The sequence below is a fragment of the Octopus bimaculoides genome, chromosome 16 (assembly GCF_046866305.1).
Source record: "Octopus bimaculoides isolate indiv1 chromosome 16, ASM4686630v1, whole genome shotgun sequence".
Classification (NCBI taxonomy): domain Eukaryota; kingdom Metazoa; phylum Mollusca; class Cephalopoda; order Octopoda; family Octopodidae; genus Octopus; species Octopus bimaculoides.
This window is the reverse complement of record NC_142943.1, coordinates 53,211,224-53,218,723: the sequence shown is the minus strand read 5'-3', so window position 1 is coordinate 53,218,723 and position 7,500 is coordinate 53,211,224. Positions and strand designations below refer to the sequence as shown.

The 7,500-nt window shown below is 32.7% G+C and overlaps 1 protein-coding gene across 7 annotated transcripts in view; it reads left to right on the top strand.

The window, feature by feature from the left end:
* Window positions 1-7,500, top strand: part of LOC106876779 (uncharacterized) — a 786,971-nt gene that overhangs the window by 490,705 nt on the left and 288,766 nt on the right. The window lies entirely within an intron of this gene.

The following is a 7,500-nucleotide window of genomic DNA, read 5'->3' as shown; positions in this document are numbered from 1 at the left end:
GTGTGAGTGTGTCTGTGTGCTTGAAATTATATGTTTAATGGGAACAGTCCTGGCTAAATGATTAAAAATATCACTTTGCAAATCTGCAAATGTAAATTCCTGAGTTTGATCCCCAATGTTTGGTATTTCAGTGAGTGTCTCTTTCTCAAAGTTAACTTATCCCCATATATGTATATCTTGTATTAACTACACACCATTTAAAATGGCAAGGACTCAAATATATGCTCATGGGAAAGAACGGCACATGAATGGTGACTTGTGTTTTAATGATGTATTTCCTTTCTTGTTTATATATTTCTCTCATATTGTTTTATATATTTCATTCTTTAAACTTATCAATACATATTCAACAGTATTCTGCATATAGGATGACCTCAAAGATATAAGTAAGTTGATCTTTTGGCTTTTGGTAAATATACTGGTGGTCCTGAGTATGTTGTGATACAAGGAATTTTAGAATAGTGTTGGGTGAGTTTGTGGTGTTGCTTACATAAAATCTTCAGATCAAATGATCAAACTTCACAAGCAATGTATAGCAATTAATACCTGAAACAATACTCCACCCAGAAAACGAATCAGGAATGAGCTTATTAAAAGCAGGCATCATCATTTTCTAGGGCTAGGCTGAGCTGAGGTGGGCTGGGCTGGTTCTCTCATGGCATAGGTCTATAGAGCTTTCATGGTATAGATCCAAACAAAAGTAATTCCTTTAATCATGAGGTTTCTGCCTTCTGTATATATGTGTGTATACTAGTCTTTGTGACTCTGTTTGTCTACTCCTACTTGACAACTGGTGTTGGTTTGTTTATATCTCCATAACATATATGTTCAGCAAAAGAGATCAGCAGAATAACTACTGGGGTTAATTTATCCAATTAAAGTCCTTCAAATCAGTACCCCAACAGTGCTCCAGCGTAGCCATAGTCCAGTGAGTGAAACAAAGACACATGATATTGTAACTTGAAACAAAAATCACAAATACATTAACGATGAAATAATAATTACATGCATTAATTATAAGCAAAAGATATGGTGCATGGTGATACAAGGTCACATCTGATTGCAAGTGATTGTCATAGTTATTTATTACATTAATTATTACTTAAATAAAATTGTGGGTTTTTAGTATTCGTTATTAACGATGGAGTCTGTATTACTAAAGATTGTTTGCCAACATAACATGGCAGTCCTGGTTTAGGACGACTATTGCTGTAATTTAGCCCCAGGTGACGCCGTGTCCAGCTGGCTATACGACACGATCTGTGTCCTTATATTTTTGAACAAGGAAATCTAGCACCCCACTCAGCTCAAAACAATATCTGTGTATCACGATTTCTGGGTTATATAAGGACACAGATGGTGTTGTATAACCAGCTGGAGACAATGTCTCCTGGGGCTAAATTACAGCAACATTTGTCCTAAACCAGGACTGCCATGTTATGTTGGCAGACAATCTTTACTACAAAGTACTGTTGCCAAATATCTCATGTTTGTATATCTCTGAGTTTGTATTAGTTCTGAACAATAATCTCTTTATCTAACTTAACCTGGATATATTGTAAGAAATCCATAATACTGTAGTATTCATATTGAGAAGGCATCTCAGGCATGAAATTCATCTAAGAATGCAGTGGATAGTATAGTAGATATTCCCTACTTTTGACATGTAGATACCAAGAAATCCTAGGATCTAGCTATTCTATCACCGCTTTTCATCTATTACTGATCCTTTTGCACTTTTTAGCACTATGCATCAATATGAAATGCCTTCAATAAATGAATATTACAGTGTTATAACTTTTTTATAGTATATCAACGTTAAGATATACAGATTGTTATAATAAATTTAAAATTTCGAACCTGGGTTCTCATTGCTAAGGTATTTTTCGATGTTGTTGTTGTTGTTGTTGTTGTTATCATTATTCAGGTCACTGCTTGGAATTGAACTTGGAATCTTGGGGCTAGTAGCCCACGCTGTTAACCACTATGCCATATGCCCGTGCCTCTGCATGGGATAGAATGCTTTGTTGCATTTGGCATGTGGTGTAGTGGTTAAGAGCACAGGATACTAACCCCAAGATTCTGAGTTCGATTCCAGGCAGTGACCTGAATAATAATAATAATAATAATAATAGTAATAATAATAATAATAATAACAACAATAACAACAACATCGAAAAGTACCTTAGGAAGGGGAATCCAGGTACGAAATTCCCCCAAGACACCTGACGAGGGCTGGAGGGTATATCAGCCAAAATGTTGTGTTAACAACAAACAAGATGAGGACAAATATCCATCAAATGTAAATAATGTAAATAAGTCCTCATCTCTTAAATATAGAACTGTATAAAAATATGAGGCCTAAGTACTAGATTTATGCAAATGTGAGAATGTCAGCTCACATACCTTGCAGCATTTGTTCTGATAATTTGCATTCCAAGTTTGAATTCTGCAATGGCCAACATGATTGACAGACTCAGTCATAGCAACGCTTAATTTGCACAGTTGATTATCATCACCTCCTGACACTTCGGATGCCTTTAGGTGATTCCAATTTGTGGTAAGTATTTGGGCTAGGTGTTTGGTTTGAGGGTTCCTCCCTGACATAAACGAATCATCACCAACTGTCAAGTGGAAGAGAACAAACACAGTAACAAAACCTAGCAGACATATTCAGAGGGCGGAACGCTCTTGGTTACAAGAATTAGCACAGTCTTTGAAATAGTAGTGACTTTGGTCTACTCTGTCAAAGAACCAGCCCAGCATAACATAATAATGATGTTGGTTTTTACTAAGTTCTTGGTTTGCTTTCTGATGGAACACTGTTTCAGCTGCATTAATTACTTGACATTACATCTGAGCAATGAAGTTTGATTGTTTGGTCAGAAGATTTAGGTTGACAATGCCCTAAGCTCACCAGGTACATTACTAAAGTCACTCCAACTCTCTTGGCTCAGAGTCCAAATCCCATTGCAAACTTTCCTTTTATCCTTTTGGGGATCAATAAATATGGTGAACATCCTGTATTAGATCAGTTCGTCTCTCTTCTAACTCCTTTATTTTGTCTGGCTTTTATTCTCCATTTGACAAAACAATTATCTTGTGGTTAAACCTGGTAAGGGATGAATATTGTCTGGTCTAAAATATTTAAGACATATCATATGACTTTACAGTGCCTCTACAGATTTGTCAAGGATTTAACTCTTTCGCATTCAGGTTACTCTGTCAAATGCAGTGCTTATGTATTCACATTGTTTTGAATTAGTCATGGATCATCTCAGAGCTTTGAGATTTCAATGATGTGATTGTTTTAAAATGACATTGTTGAACAGGCGTGAGAAGCAAGACCTGGCTGGTTTGAACATAAAATAGACTGAGTATTTGGGGCAGATATGATTAGTTGAAATGCTAAAGGGACAAGTTCACATGGCATGGCATATATACATATACACATACGTATATACATATATACATATATATATATATATACGTCTAGATAGAATAGAGACAGCTGATGAAGGGATATTCCAAGGGGCTTTCCGTTTTCCTATGTGTTCGTTCCGTTGTCTGTAGTTTATTGTTCTAACGTCCTGTACCCTGATATGCATGTATATACACATGTAGATGTAAGTATGTACATATATGTGTGTATACATGTATATATATTCTTTGTATATATATATATATATATGTATATATATATACATACACACACACACACACACACATATATATATAATGTATATATATATTATATATATAATGTGTATATATTATATATATATATGTTATATATATTATATTTATGAATTATATATAAATATATATGTATATATTATAAATATTCTCATATTCATAAATGTTATCAAAAGACAACCAAAAAATTTAATTTACTCTGCAAATCTATACAAACATGTATGTATGTTTGTATATATGCATATGAATTTATATATATATATATATATATATATATATATATATATGCAGATGATTTATAAATGTAGCAAACTATTCCACTGTGAAAATACTTGGAGACATGTACAAACATATATAAATATGCAAAGATGTTTATATACATAAATTAATATTTATGTACATAGCACACTCTGATAAACATACTCACATACATATATTGAACATTCGTACACATAAATAATCATGCATAATTAATGGATAATCTATATACATATGTACATAGAGACATCTATGTTGGTGTGGATAAATACACAAAAATATCCGAACTATAATTTAAGCATGTGGTAATGTGAATGTTTAAAATTACTAACTCATTTTTTGTGTGTGTGTGTGTATGTGTGTGTGTGTGTGTACACATGCATGTGTGGGTGCATATGTTTGTATTTTTCAAATGAAAGCATTTTTATGTCAGATAGACATTTCATGTTTTAAAACTAAGAATTTTCATGTTTGTAATTCATCTTTTTCCCTGTTTTAAATTTATTATTTTTTTCGTATAGTATTCTCTACAGATTTGACAGCTACATACATAAATGTTTTTTATGTGTGTGTGTGTATGTATATATAGATATAGTTATATGTATATATATAGATAGATATAGTTATATATATATAGATATAGATATAGTTATATATATATGTATGTATACATGTTTATATATATATATGCATATATATCTATATGTATATATATATATATATATATATGTATATATACATATATCTATATATCTGTGTATATATACATATATATTTACTGTGTGCATATGTGTGTGTTAATTATGTATTAGGTATTGTATCATGTGCATAAACAGTGTAATAGTATCTATTTTGCATATAGGTTCACACACATGCACACACACACACATATTACATATGCATATATGTGAATGCATGTGTATATATACCCACATATGAACTTCTTTTGAAATCTTTCTTCTATACACTGTAATTGAAATTAATATTGCTAGAGACCATGGTAAATTCAATTAAATTTAATAAAAAAAAAACATAAAATATAACTAAAAATAAAAAATAGAAAATAAATATAAACTATTTCCCCAAAAACAAAAATAAATATAAAAACAAACTATCTGAAAAAACAACTATAAGAACCACATCAACAAGTGGCATGCTATAGATTATGACAATAGTGATGATATTAAGCAGATTATTATTATTATTATTAAGGTGGTGAACTGACAAAATGGTTAGCACACTGGACAAAATATTTAGCAGTATTTCACCCATTGCTACATTCTCAGTTCAAATTCCACCGAGCTTAACTTTGACTTTCATCTTTTCAGGGTTGATAAAATAAATACCAGTTGAACACTGGGGTTGATGTAATCAACTTATCCCCACCTCTGCAAGCTGCCCTTGTGGCAAAAATTTGAAATTATAATGATAATAATAATAATAAAAATAATAATTATGATAATAATGATAATTATTATTAATAATAATATTATTATTATTATTATTAAGACGGTCAGCTGGCAGAATCGTTAGTACACTGGGCGAAATGCTTAGCGGTATTTCACCTGTTCTGAGTTCAAATTTTACCAAAGTCGACTTTGCCTTTCATCCTTTTGGGGTGATGTACCATTGAATATTGGGGTTGATGCAATCAATTCATCCCCTCCCCCCAAACCATTGCCCTTGTGGTAAAATTTGAAACCATTATTATTATTATTATTATTATTATTATTATTTTATGTTTGACTTTTGCTTTGTATTTGTACAAGTTGGCTCCAAGTATCACCCAGAGACCTCGAGAGAGAAGTTAGAAGTTCCTGTTGGTGCTATGCCTAGGGTGCCATATATCTGGTTTTGTACATAGTGTTGTTCTAGAGAATGTTTAAGAAACCATAAGAAAGTTATGTTTGTTTTAAAATTTGAGATTACATAGACAGTATTTTATGTAGGATATGGGAAGTTCCCATGAGCACCATCTTTTGAATTTCTGCCATTTTGGGGTTTCCTGGTATCTGAGCCAGGTAGGAATCAGCCCCTTTTGCTATCATTCCTAGGAAACCTATGACAGCAGGTATTATTTTAGTCTTCAGGTTTCAAATTTTGCTAATTTCTTTTCCAAGATCTTTATACTTGCTCAGTTTTTAGTAGGTCTTGACAGATACGTTTATATCAATTGGGACAGTCATATCAATGAGGAGGCATTATTATTATTATTATTATTATTATTATTATTATTATTACTTCTATTACTATTATTAATATTATTTCTATTATTATTATTGAGGTGGTGAGCTGGTGACATCGTTAAGCATACAGGGCAAAATGCTTAGCGGTATTTCGTCCATCATTAAATTCTGAGTTCAAATTCTGCTGAGGTCGCCTTTTCTCTTTCGCTCTTTCAGGGTTGATAAAATAAGTACCAGTTGAGCACTGTGGTTGATGTTATGAACTAGTCATTGCGAATGGCAATGAAATAGCTTTGTGAAAAAACCAAACTGATTCGTTGATTGACAGAACAGTTAATGAAACAACTGATTAATTCATGGTTAAATGCTTAACGAGATGACTAATTAAAGTAAAGAAGTGAAATGGATTGAGTGCATGCATTTATTATTGGCATCATGGCCCTCCCAACATGCAACAATGAACAGAAATATTAGAAAGACAAAAGGTAATGATAGTTTTTGAAAAAGATAAAGGGTCAAGATCCATTTCAGTCATGAATGACCATGGGATTGCACCTAGAAAGTTACCCTCTGAGGCACAAGCCCATGTGAGATTGTTTATGGGAGACCAGTATACTATTCCATGCATGCTAGTGACCCCTCTCCATGCCACCGATATTATCTAAGGGAAAGGCAAAGGCTGATATAGTTTGGCATCTGTGACGTTGCAACTCATTTCTACAGCTAAGTGAACTGGAGCAATATGAACTAAAGTACCTTGCTCAAGAACACAACATACAGCCCAGTGCAGGAATCAAATTCACTATCTCATGATTGTGAGCCTGATGCTCTAAACATAGAGCCATATGTTTCACAAATAGTTATTATCATTGTTAGTAATCCACAGCTCCAGTAACTTATCTGGAGAACTATCGTATTTCTGTGTAAAATATTTGGGAGAACATGAAGAAGAGGTAAGAACCAACACTACACAGTAAGTTCCATTGCTGTTGGTTAATTACTCCAGGAAACAATAGTTAATTAGATTTATATTCAGAGGGATTTCAACCATAGACATCCCTTCAGAGACATGTATGACTCCATTGCCCAATGTATCTTGTCTTTTATTTACAAGGTAGGGTTTCAATTTAAGGGATATTTAGCTGCTGTTTCCATTATATCAAAAGACCTGCCCTGTTAAATCATTAGAACATGAATATGCAAGCAAATATTTGCTTAGGTTAAGTAAGATCTATCCTCCCATTCATTTATACTTATTTTGCTAAGGCCATTCCCTAAGAGATATATAAGACTCTATTGCTTAATACATCTTGTCTTTAATTTATAAGGTAGGTTTTGATTTGAGGGAAATTTGGCTATT